General features: G+C 28.1%; 2 long non-coding RNA genes across 3 annotated transcripts; both read left to right on the forward strand.

Annotated features, from left to right (window-relative positions):
* Nucleotides 1-1,640: 1,640 nt before the first annotated feature.
* On the forward strand, nucleotides 1,641-3,425 carry LOC132921075 (uncharacterized). The gene is made up of 3 exons (XR_009660829.1): nucleotides 1,641-2,029; nucleotides 2,400-2,449; nucleotides 2,967-3,425. It is a non-coding gene; the product is annotated as an uncharacterized LOC132921075 (long non-coding RNA).
* A 2,705-nt stretch (nucleotides 3,426-6,130) lies between these two features.
* On the forward strand, nucleotides 6,131-9,441 carry LOC132923278 (uncharacterized). Of its 2 annotated transcripts, XR_009661146.1 has the most exons (4): nucleotides 6,131-7,719; nucleotides 7,780-7,877; nucleotides 8,341-8,450; nucleotides 9,050-9,441. It is a non-coding gene; the product is annotated as an uncharacterized LOC132923278 (long non-coding RNA). The 2 variants fall into 2 exon arrangements; XR_009661145.1 differs by lacking the exon at nucleotides 9,050-9,441 and having other exon boundaries at nucleotides 6,514-7,719; nucleotides 8,341-8,629.
* The last annotated feature ends 4,013 nt before the right edge of the window (nucleotides 9,442-13,454 follow it).

Genomic DNA, 13,454 nt, shown 5'->3' on the forward strand with positions numbered 1-13,454 from the left:
GCTCAGTCTGAACACCGCCCGTCCGTATAAAATACGTTTAGTTATCGAGTGAGGAATCGGCAATTATATGTGACTTTGGTGTGCAGCTCCTACTGCACACTCGTCAAGCGGTCGCACAAATAAAAATTTAAAATGCTAATAAATATTTTACTAATTACATTTATATTTTGAACTAATTATTTTTTTTGTTTAATCAACTTTTGAAATAATTGCACACCACCTACTTTGAACACCACGAGCCGCCACTGGTATCCAGACGTCCATAGCTGAGGAGGCAAATTGTAAAATTTTAGTATTTACATACTACATAAGTTAGGTACTGATTAGGTACTTTATACTGGTAAAACTCTCCAATAAGTCGCAGAGGAGGCAGCTGCCCACCCTTCCTCCCCCGTAGACATGCCTATTATGAGGATGAGTGATATTTTGTTTGGAGAATTAAAAATAAAATATAATACAATGTTCACAAGTTATTTGTATTTTATGATGTATATTTTCAGATGTACATCTGTTAAGGGGTGTGGGGGGGGGCAAAGCCGGTACATATCTACCCCTAGAAGTGCTACAGCCCCCCCTAAAAAAAAAATTGACCACCCTACGTCTATGGTCGTACGTAAATGACACTTGATATTTAAATAATGCAAACATTTATAATTATTGTCAAAACTCGTCAATGTTCCAGCAGAATTAACACAATTATATAATAGTAATGAGTAATGACGTATAAATCTAATACGAAAAATATATTTATCATGGTTCATGATCATAAAATAAAAACCATCAGATTTTATCAAAATGTCTTATGGATGACACACGTGATGCTTAATTAATAAATCACAAATATTTATTAAGATTTTTTCGATAACAATTCTGTACATCATATGAGAACAGCTCCAGAGACTTGGTTAGGGGACTATAGGGCAGAGAGTGATAAGTCATAAATCATAATATTCATAATAATAATATCATACCATGGTATATTTTATATTATTATTATAAACTATAGTTTATTTATACTTCATAATATAGATAATATTAATCCTTAACAACACTTATACGTATCTATAACACAGAATAGATGAAATCAGAATGGTCATTAGTGATGAATGATGATGATCAAAATTGGTCTTGGTCTTGCGGTTTCGACCACTTCCAAAACAAGACGAACAGTGCAAGATTTTTTTTTTTTTATATATTGTTTTACATGCGTAAATATAATATATGTCGGCATTTTATTTTAAATATATTATTTTTTTGACATATTATTTAAATAAGCTGTTAAGTCATAATATCAGTAACATTATTATTATTATTAATTATATTAAGTAATTATTGGAATTTTTTTTTAAATATTATACATGCATGTATTTTACATACCGGAATTTTTTTACCGCGATTCCTTTTTACCTATTGGCTAATAGATATACATTTTTTATTATTGTTTATTTCAACAACAGGGCCAATTCTTGATATCGTGATAAACTGTCACATTGATTATCGATATAATATTTATCGCATTAAAATAAATATTCGGATAGGGTAGGTAGGTATTCTTGAAATATGGTATTCGACTATTTGTCTACTGGTGTTAAGAGTCAGTGATAATCGTTACTCGCATAAGGTGGGATGGGGCCAGTTGGACCCCGTGATAAGAAATTATAAGTGATAACAGAAATTAAAAGTTCGAACACTAACCTCAAATCGCAAAAATTCAAATTAATACCAACTATTCAACATTGTAAATAATTCTACTACGATTTTTGAGTATATAAATTTCTCAGCCTGGTCCCCAGAACCAGATACATTATTTATCCGTCGTATTCTGTCGGTCGAAATTAATAAATTACCGTTATTCAACATTTTAACGACTTTAACGGGCAACGAATAACGATTACTTGTTTTACGTTTGCTGCCCCTGGCTGGAAGTTTGGTTCAACATTTAACATAAGTAAAACTTGTGTATAATAAGTGCCTAAATCAATTGTTTGTAATATATTTGAATGTTTATTAATTAATTAATATCCAACTAGTAAGTACTACCTTTATTTTTAAGCCATTGGCGCAACTATAGACCTAAATAACAAATGTTTGTTATAGAATTTCACACATTATTACTTATTTGTATGTTGTACATTAACAACTTATATATTATTACACTCATAAAGTAAATAATTTCCTTATTATTTCAATATAAATATATAATACATAAATACTTTACAACTCATAATAAGTTATAAATTACATATATTTTATATTTATCAATAAGATCATTACATGTTATTTTAAAATTATTTTCCTTTTTTTCTTTGTTAATCGTCTTAGTTGCACTGTGGTCTCTATGTTACACTGTCCTATAAATGTTAGTATTCTATCTTATGTGTTTTATGTTTTGTTAATAGGTACATGTTTAACATAATTAACAGTGTAACAACAATTCATAACAAAATTAGTAAGTTCCATCAATATTTGTATTTAGTCTAGTATATAAATTGTTTTTTATTTGCTGTGCGTATTTATCATATTGCCTTCAAAGCTTAACCTGGTTTCAACCTAAATTTGAACAATTCCCTTATTAGTCAATCATTGATGAAAAAAAATTAGTTTTAATTTTGAGAAATTTTTATTACCTCAAATACTAAGTTATATGTAAATGTATCATAAATAGAAATCGTGTACTGGATATTTTTGCTTTTTAATGGTGTGTATGAAAACAAATTGTTTTTAATTATTGTTATTGTTGACAATATTATACCTATTATTAAATAATGATTAATTTATATAATAAACAGAAAGACAGTCTTTCAAAGATTGACTATTGTTGAAAATCAGTTCTTTTAGAATTACAACAGTACACAAATAACCTCACAGAAATTGTATAATTTTTATTTTCTGAATAAACATGATTTGTTATGTTTATGGTTGAATAATGTAAATTTACTTTTTTAAATTAGAAATTATACTTCCAGATCTGAAAGAAAAATACTACAAGGATTATCAGAGAATCTGTACAGTAACTGAACAGAAACAATGATCTGTTGATGTTTTTGAAGAGGACTGTTCTCCAAAATCATGACTATGTCCACAACAAATTGGACCTTAGTACCTATGTTGTAAATACTGTGAATATTGTAATTCATTTAAATTTAATTTTCTACTTGTCCACTTACAAAAAACTATTCAACTGGGGAATTAATTGTACTTATTATTGTAGGCGGTCTGTTATTGTTCAATGTTATAAATTATAATATTCCTTTTATTATTAAATTATGTAATTTATTAAGTTTATTGTTATTGAATTATTTTATTTATAAAATTTACTGTTATTTAATTATATTATTATTAAGTGAGTAACTACCAGTAAAAAATTATACTTTTTTTTTTCAAAAATGATGATTTTAAAATAAATTATAGAGTTAATAAACTAACGTACCCATTACATTTTTTTTTAAATACTACTTAAAAATTAAAAAGTGATGTTCTTCTTATTAAAATTAATCTTATAATGTTTATACAAAAACTGTATTTAAGCATTTTCAGATCTGTTGGTTGCAGTAAGAACTATTTATGAGAAACTGTTTTGCTTTCAATTTTTAATCCTAACTATAAAAAAATTGAGTAAGTGGGTGTTGCTTTGCTGTACAATAGGTTAATAATGGGTGTACTGACATTTAAATTCAATGAAATAAAATCATTATATCAGAAAAACAATTATGAACAAAGATGTTCTATCAGCCTACATTATTACTAAGTAGATTTGATGGCATTGTGAATAAAGTAATTAATTTTACTATTGCATTAGTACAGCAGTAGGTTAAATTCATTTTTACAGGAAAAACAATGCATTTGAAAATGCCATTATATGTATAAAAATATAATAATATACTTGCTATATAACTTCTTATGAAGAATCATGTATACAATTTCCAAAACTTAAAAATAGAAGAAAGACAACTTTTAACTACGAAAAAGTTTGTTCTTTTTTTGAAATTTGATAGGTAAATGTCAAGGTATAAACTTATAATACTTATAAAAACAAATCAAGACTTATGAATTATGATTATCCTTATATTACATTTTTAAGGTTTTTTACACAACACAAAAAGTTTTATGGACATTTGTGATCTGTGTTTTGTTTATATTTCAATAATATTAGTTATAGCCAGGCTGTCAGATCCTTATTTCTTTCATCAGTAGAAGGGGTTTATATAGGCAAGTTCTATACATTATAATTATTTTTTAAAAATAAAATATTGGTTGGTCGGTTGATTCTTCTATTATTCTATCTCTATGATACAATTTATTTTATAAATTATTTTGTCATACAGTACACCTCAAATAGTGAACGCATTATGTATTTTATTAAATTGGCATACAGATTTGAAGGTATTTTGTATAGGCAACCCTACCGCACATTCAATATTTTCGCTATTTTCTATTTTCCTCATAAACTATTGCATAATATTTAAAAACTGTCGACTCATTTATAATTATATAACTGTCCAAATTCTGATTTTTTTATGAATTTTTGTCCAAAAATTCAATTTATTATTACGTTTTCAAAAATCTAACTCCAAAACTAAACCCTTTAATACTGGCCCCATCTAGATAAAATCTTCAATGATCGACGCAGATGCGTCCCTAGATAATCTTCCAAATACTAAAGGTTTTTCAACTCAATTATTTAGACGGTAAGTGGTGATTTAAATTTAAAGTTTTCAAAAAAGGAAATTGGCGGGAAATTTGGTTTTAGCAATTTCTTAATTTTAAAATTAAAATTCAACATTTTTGAGAACAAAAATTTGATCTCAAGGTGTCACTGCATTGAACCTCGAAGATTTCGAAACGATACAACTATGAACTATAATATTAAAAAGTTAGTACTTCAAGTTGAACCTCAAAATCTATGGATGAATATCATAATAACAACATATTATATCATGTGTTAAAATAACGAGTTGTAAAATGCGAAGTTTTAGAAAAGTTATGTTGTATAACATAAAACTTTTTAAATATTTATTTTATTTACTTAATGCGAGTCTGCGTCATATTCAACATTAGGTACTTAGGTCAATTTCTTTAATGAATCTGGTTTCAAAGTAAATAATTATATTTTTCAGTTATATAAAAGTTTAACATTACCCTAAACGGTATAATAATACTGAATCTTCTACATTTTAATTACCAAAAGCAACAAAAAAATTATGAAAAATTACGACTAGGTACAATTTGTAAGAAATACGATATATTCGCAAACGTCAAAGTCATATAATATTCTATGTAAATAAAAAAACTACATTACTTATTATACGTACAATTACAAAAGGTAGACCTTAAACACCTTTTCAAAAGCGTAAATATTCTTAATTTCGTACTGTGTTTCATCATTATCTATGAGTACTATTATTACTTATTAGTACTGTATACTTGCATTAAATTGTTAAATTTTAGGAAGGCATTCATATTTAGTAAAACACTAGGTAAGTATACATATTATTTAGAAATAGTTTTTCATCAAATCATATCGAGAATCATGCGGCAATGATATGATATATTATAATTTTGAAAAAATTTTACGAAAAAACTATTGTCTCTACAGCTATAAAAGTTACGTTCCTAAACAATGGTTAGGCCTCTCCAAAAATTACCCTGTAGTTGGGGTACCTTTAACCCCCCCCCCCCCAAATATATTTTTGAAAAACCTTAGTGGTCGTTCTACGTGTCTGAAACTCAATATTCTGGTATTTTTGAGGATTCTGATTAAAAGTGATATCTTTTGTCGAGACCGTAAAAGCCGTTTTTACCCCACTTTGGGGCTTTGGAATTCCGAAATTTGAGTTTTTTAGTCGAGTGTTACTCGGCCGGGTTTCGATGTAGGGGCATAGTTTCTTCACCAAAAGTTTTGTTTTAAGTTATTTTACATAAAATCTTTCGGTGGTCGGAGGGTCCTATGCCCCCCTCATGAATATTTTGAAAAATGTTTATTTTTTGTTCCACGTTTCTGAAATTCGCAGGTTCGATTTTTTGTAGATCGGTGATCAAAATCGGCGTCTTGTGTCGAAACTGTAGGAGCCTTTTTTACCCCTCTTTTTGGCGTAGGAAATTAGGATTTTGCAGTTTTTGGACTTTGTTGCCACGAAACACTTAGACTTTGGGTGGTTAGAGCAATTTTTTTCTACGCATCGTTAAAAAATTTTTGTCAAAAATCGAACGGTACCAAAACCAAAGAAATCGGACGTTTTGTTGGAAAGTTATGATTTTCTTTTTCTTTTTTGGTACTTAGATTTTACGTATTTTCTGAATTTTTTGAAATTGAGTTTTTGTTCAATCTTTTTGAAATTTGAGTGCTGACTTATAAATGCCATGACGAGTTATAAAGGTTCTATGGTCAAAATGCCTAGGATCATTATTTACCCCGTAATCGGGGTGCGAAAATAGTTGAAAATTGAATCACTTGTTTTTTTGTATACACATACGTTTCTTTGTGGTATACCCCCGTATATCGATTTAACGAATTATATTTTTGAACTTTTTACTCGTTTTAGGTTTGTTCGCGTTTCAACGTTTGGCAATTACGCCATCAGCATAAAAAATAATTTATTTAGAAGTAATTTTTCATCAAATCACATCGATAATACATTTATTTAATGTTTATACCCCTCGTTTATATAAGCAATTTCGTTGTATATATGAGATACGACCATCATTTTTAAAATGTACAACGCAGTCAGTCGATCACTCGATCGTAAGCCATACAATTTTTAATAAGTCGTTTTACTCTAACACTATATTTTATGATCCTTCATTAAGTAAAACTTAATTAACTATTCAGTATTCGACTCGCAATCAATAAATTAAATTCATCAACCAAAATTGTGTTGATATTTGATTTTCATTCCTTAAGAAGAACCGACTAGGTACCAAACAATAAATTAAACAACCGTACAAGATCTGACTGGAACGGGATATAACAGTGTTATATATCAACTAGGTACCTAGGTATCAATAATTGTTCATATAACTGATGAACTTTGAATTTCAATCATCAAAATTAACGATATATACTCCTAAAAAATGCTTATAATTAAATGTATATTGTTGTGAATGTATAATAATAATATGACAAGTCTCAAAATGTATTAACGCTGAACAATAGGTATAGTAAATTACAAAATGACAAGTGTAATATTATGTTTTCTATTCAAAAATTTGTCATTGTTCGTTTGTAGATGAGGTTAATCCCACATAGAAGAATGATAAATGGTGAAATCTAAAGTTTATCGATAGAGAATTTTATGCAGATTCCATTTAAATGGTCAGTGTAATGAATTTTTCAGTAGTTAAATAGATAACTTTCAAAAAGCATAAAAAAGCCAAAAAACAATACAAAATTAGCTTTATCAATATTATCATATATTATACATTAAGATAATGAATTATTAATTAGTATAACCATGGTTTTAGTTTTATAAGGTTACCACTTCGAATGTCTGATAAACAATTGCGGTTATGTTCAATTTTTACGTAAATAATAATTATACGTTAATTTGATAATTTGTATTTTTTTAATTTTACTTTTTAGTATTTACGTTCTAAGTAATTAGTTTTTGTATAATTAAATAATATGTTCTTTACCCTGTAGAGTATACAAATTACAGATTTAAACAGTTCTCTTTAGATGTGGTCTTCATCAGTCATTCTTATAGTCATTGGAAACAACCGGTTTGCATAATATGTAGATTTAATTAACAGTATAACAGTATAATTATTTTTACTTTCTAGGTACAATGTATCGATAAATAATTGAAACCATTGCAAAAAACAAGTTAAATTCATGCTATCTACAACATTCATATTCAAATCTTCATAACTTAAATCATGTAAGTTCTGTATAGTGTTCCTAATGTTCCTATAATGTAGTACTCATTTAAGGTTTATTACCTATTAGCATATCTGAAACAACTTAAGAGATACACTGACAAGATAATTATTTATCTTATAAAGTTGTAGTCAGGTGTTGGTTGATACCTGTGATTTTGTAATTGTTGGCTGATCAATTTTATAGTAGTAGTAAATGGTGATAGAATTACTATTTTATAATATTAAAAAGGTTGTATATATCTATATTGTTATTTTTTTACTTTTCTATATCAAGTATAGATAATAATAAATAATATAAGTATATATACTTTAGGTACACAACTATAACACAAAGATGTTTGCTTTAATAATATTGATTAAAGATTGGTTTCTATTTTACATTAAATTTCATTATAATATTGAGCTATTGAAACAATTTTCAAAATTATTTAGTTAATATAATTTTTTTTTTCCTAATTATAGTTAGCAAGATACACTAACTGAAGTATACATGTATCCAGGCCAATAAGGAGATTATTCTGTTTGGAAAAACATCTGAAAAAACTGTTCCTACTAACATAATTGTTTATCCGGTAAGGTAGAAGAGTTCATATTATCTGAATTACTATAGTGTGTCACTTTACTATTATAAAAGTTATTTTATGAATACTATCTATATTTTATTAGTCTGTATATTACAGCCATAGCAACACAGGGGATCAATGCAATTTGATACTGCTATTAATTATGTTCATAATTATTTAAGTTTTAATTTAACGCAAAACAATATTTTTAGATATTTATAGGCATTGTTACACATACAAAATAAGAGATTTAAATAATACATTCAATTTTATAATATTCTACTGTTTCTTATAGAGGAAAGAAATAATATAAATTTTTATGTTTAATCAATATACATAATACATTGTCAAAATGCATTTAATGTATACTTAAAATCAGTATTGTATTAATTGCTATCTGGTTAACTGTCTGCTATTTTAGTGTTCCTGTTTACTTATTTTTCATTTTTATCACAATAGTTTAAACATTTTAAATAACCAGATATTCTATAATATTGTTATCATAATTAACAAATAAAAATACTACATTGGTGATGGTTATTTTACATTTATAATCAAAAAATGTATGCTTATGGTTTTATTTATATGATTTTGTTTTATTGTTATAGTTTGCAAAGAAGAGATTCCAGATAAATTAATATAATAGTGACTAACATGGACTACTCAAAAAAGATGTGTTGTTCGCATACAAACTAATCGCTATCCAGCAAGCTGTCAATATTACTCTATTGATAAATATCTGACAATTGATTATCAAATAAAGTTTGTCGGTTTAAATGAAATAAAAGAAAACTTGATACAAATATTATTGTGACAATTAATATTATTTTTTTTTACTTTAACTCCTTATAAGGTGTAAAAGGCTTTTATTTATTGACTTTTTAATGTGTCAACAAACTAATTAATTTTATTATTATTTTTACACTATTTAAATCAAATTTCATCTATAAAAACAAAAAAATTGAAATAGTGACTTCTTGTATTATGGATATTTACATTCTTTTAACAAACTGTTTTGTATTCAGACCTTACAAATTTACAACTTATACTTTTTAATATATAAATTAAAATTAAGTCATTAAATTTAATTTCTTATTTAATGACAAACAAAAGCAAAATATAACATATATATTTATATTTGGGCAATATAATGTTTAATAGATATATAAAATAACAGTTTTATAATTTATCCATAACTTATAACTGATGTGTATATTAACTTATACATTAAATATTTATAGATTTTAATCAAGTAAATGCTATTTCTAAGATTTATCTATGCTTTATAAATTATGTTGAGTTTACTACTGATATTAATATGTATGTATGTTTTTGAAACTGCATTAAAAAACGATAAAAAAAAAATCACAAATAATTGTTAATGAATATTAAATTAATTGCATTGCATCAAATCCAACATATTATAAAAGAGTACAAACACATACATTTTTTGTCATATAAGACATAATCAAAATTGTTATGAATTTTGTGTTACACACTACACAGATTCACCAGTATAAGATCACAACATACTATTTTTGGTCATTTGGGTTTAAGTGGGTGTGGGTCATTGACAACTTTATAGTATCTCTTATGAATAAAAAGGTTGACTGAGTAATATTATAAAATATATATTTTTTGTTACATTTGTTACACAGTGTAACTTAGAGCTTTTTCATTTTTCGAAATTTTCATTCGCTTTTCCTAGGTCACCTGGTGGTCCAACGACAATTTATCACAGAAGTTAAAATGTTGTACATGTAATTCCAAACCAGAATCAGTTTTTCATTTTTCCAAAAACTCGTTATTTCAAATTTTGGGTTTTCAAAAATCGTTCGACCTAAGTACGACGTTTAAAAATCCTTATTAACGGTTTTTCGAAAAATCAAAAGCATACAACTTATGAAGCTGGTTATGGGGATCAATTTTATGTCTCACGACTTTCGTCCTATCTCTCTCGGTTTTCCCGTAAAACCCTTCGTAAACGAGAATTTTCATTTTTCGAAATTTTCAATTTTCATTCGCTTTTCCTAGGTCACCTGGTGGTCCAACGACAATTTATCACAGAAGTTAAAATGTTGTACATGTAATTCCAAACCAGAATCAGTTTTTCTTTTTTCCAAAAACTCGTTATTTCAAATTTTTGGTTTTCAAAAATCGTTCGACCTAAGTACGACGTTTAAAAATCCTTAATAACGGTTTTTCGAAAAATCAAAAGCATACAACTTATGAAGCTGGTTATGGGGATCAATTTTATGTCTCACGACTTTCGTCCTATCTCTCTCGGTTTTCCCGTAAAACACTTCGTAAACGAGAATTTTCATTTTTCGAAATTTTCAATTTTCATTCGCTTTTCCTAGGTCACCTGGTGGTCCAACGACAATTTATCACAGAAGTTAAAATGTTGTACATGTAATTCCAAACCAGAATCAGTTTTTCATTTTTCCAAAAACTCGTTATTTCAAATTTTGGGTTTTCAAAAATCGTTCGACCTAAGTACGACGTTTAAAAATCCTTATTAACGGTTTTTCGAAAAATCAAAAGCATACAACTTATGAAGCTGGTTATGGGGATCAATTTTATGTCTCACGACTTTCGTCCTATCTCTCTCGGTTTTCCCGTAAAACCCTTCGTAAACGAGAATTTTCATTTTTCGAAATTTTCAATTTTCATTCGCTTTTCCTAGGTCACCTGGTGGTCCAACGACAATTTATCACAGAAGTTAAAATGTTGTACATGTAATTCCAAACCAGAATCAGTTTTTCTTTTTTCCAAAAACTCGTTATTTCAAATTTTTGGTTTTCAAAAATCGTTCGACCTAAGTACGACGTTTAAAAATCCTTAATAACGGTTTTTCGAAAAATCAAAAGCATACAACTTATGAAGCTGGTTATGGGGATCAATTTTATGTCTCACGACTTTCGTCCTATCTCTCTCGGTTTTCCCGTAAAACACTTCGTAAACGAGAATTTTCATTTTTCGAAATTTTCAATTTTCATTCGCTTTTCCTAGGTCACCTGGTGGTCCAACGACAATTTATCACAGAAGTTAAAATGTTGTACATGTAATTCCAAACCAGAATCAGTTTTTCATTTTTCCAAAAACTCGTTATTTCAAATTTTGGGTTTTCAAAAATCGTTCGACCTAAGTACGACGTTTAAAAATCCTTATTAACGGTTTTTCGAAAAATCAAAAGCATACAACTTATGAAGCTGGTTATGGGGATCAATTTTATGTCTCACGACTTTCGTCCTATCTCTCTCGGTTTTCCCGTAAAACCCTTCGTAAACGAGAATTTTCATTTTTCGAAATTTTCAATTTTCATTCGCTTTTCCTAGGTCACCTGGTGGTCCAACGACAATTTATCACAGAAGTTAAAATGTTGTACATGTAATTCCAAACCAGAATCAGTTTTTCTTTTTTCCAAAAACTCGTTATTTCAAATTTTTGGTTTTCAAAAATCGTTCGACCTAAGTACGACGTTTAAAAATCCTTAATAACGGTTTTTCGAAAAATCAAAAGCATACAACTTATGAAGCTGGTTATGGGGATCAATTTTATGTCTCACGACTTTCGTCCTATCTCTCTCGGTTTTCCCGTAAAACACTTCGTAAACGAGAATTTTCATTTTTCGAAATTTTCAATTTTCATTCGCTTTTCCTAGGTCACCTGGTGGTCCAACGACAATTTATCACAAAAGTTAAAATGTTGTACATGTAATTCCAAACCAGAATCAGTTTTTCATTTTTCCAAAAACTCGTTATTTCAAATTTTGGGTTTTCAAAAATCGTTCGACCTAAGTACGACGTTTAAAAATCCTTATTAACGGTTTTTCGAAAAATCAAAAGCATACAACTTATGAAGCTGGTTATGGGGATCAATTTTATGTCTCACGACTTTCGTCCTATCTCTCTCGGTTTTCCCGTAAAACACTTCGTAAACGAGAATTTTCATTTTTCGAAATTTTCAATTTTCATTCGCTTTTCCTAGGTCACCTGGTGGTCCAACGACAATTTATCACAGAAGTTAAAATGTTGTACATGTAATTCCAAACCAGAATCAGTTTTTCTTTTTTCCAAAAACTCGTTATTTCAAATTTTTGGTTTTCAAAAATCGTTCGACCTAAGTACGACGTTTAAAAATCCTTAATAACGGTTTTTCGAAAAATCAAAAGCATACAACTTATGAAGCTGGTTATGGGGATCAATTTTATGTCTCACGACTTTCGTCCTATCTCTCTCGGTTTTCCCGTAAAACACTTCGTAAACGAGAATTTTCATTTTTCGAAATTTTCAATTTTCATTCGCTTTTCCTAGGTCACCTGGTGGTCCAACGACAATTTATCACAGAAGTTAAAATGTTGTACATGTAATTCCAAACCAGAATCAGTTTTTCTTTTTTCCAAAAACTCGTTATTTCAAATTTTGGGTTTTCAAAAATCGTTCGACCTAAGTACGACGTTTAAAAATCCTTATTAACGGTTTTTCGAAAAATCAAAAGCATACAACTTATGAAGCTGGTTATGGGGATCAATTTTATGTCTCACGACTTTCGTCCTATCTCTCTCGGTTTTCCCGTAAAACACTTCGTAAACGAGAATTTTCATTTTTCGAAATTTTCAATTTTCATTCGCTTTTCCTAGGTCACCTGGTGGTCCAACGACAATTTATCACAAAAGTTAAAATGTTGTACATGTAATTCCAAACCAGAATCAGTTTTTCTTTTTTCCAAAAACTCGTTATTTCAAATTTTTGGTTTTCAAAAATCGTTCGACCTAAGTACGACGTTTAAAAATCCTTAATAACGGTTTTTCGAAAAATCAAAAGCATACAACTTATGAAGCTGGTTATGGGGATCAATTTTATGTCTCACGACTTTCGTCCTATCTCTCTCGGTTTTCCCGTAAAACACTTCGTAAACGAAATATTTTTCAATTTACGAATTATACAATAATATTTGAATTTTAAAATACATAAATTTGAATTTTACAATAATTGTACAATAATTGTACAA

Source organism: Rhopalosiphum padi, chromosome 2, assembly GCF_020882245.1.
Source record: "Rhopalosiphum padi isolate XX-2018 chromosome 2, ASM2088224v1, whole genome shotgun sequence".
Classification (NCBI taxonomy): domain Eukaryota; kingdom Metazoa; phylum Arthropoda; class Insecta; order Hemiptera; family Aphididae; genus Rhopalosiphum; species Rhopalosiphum padi.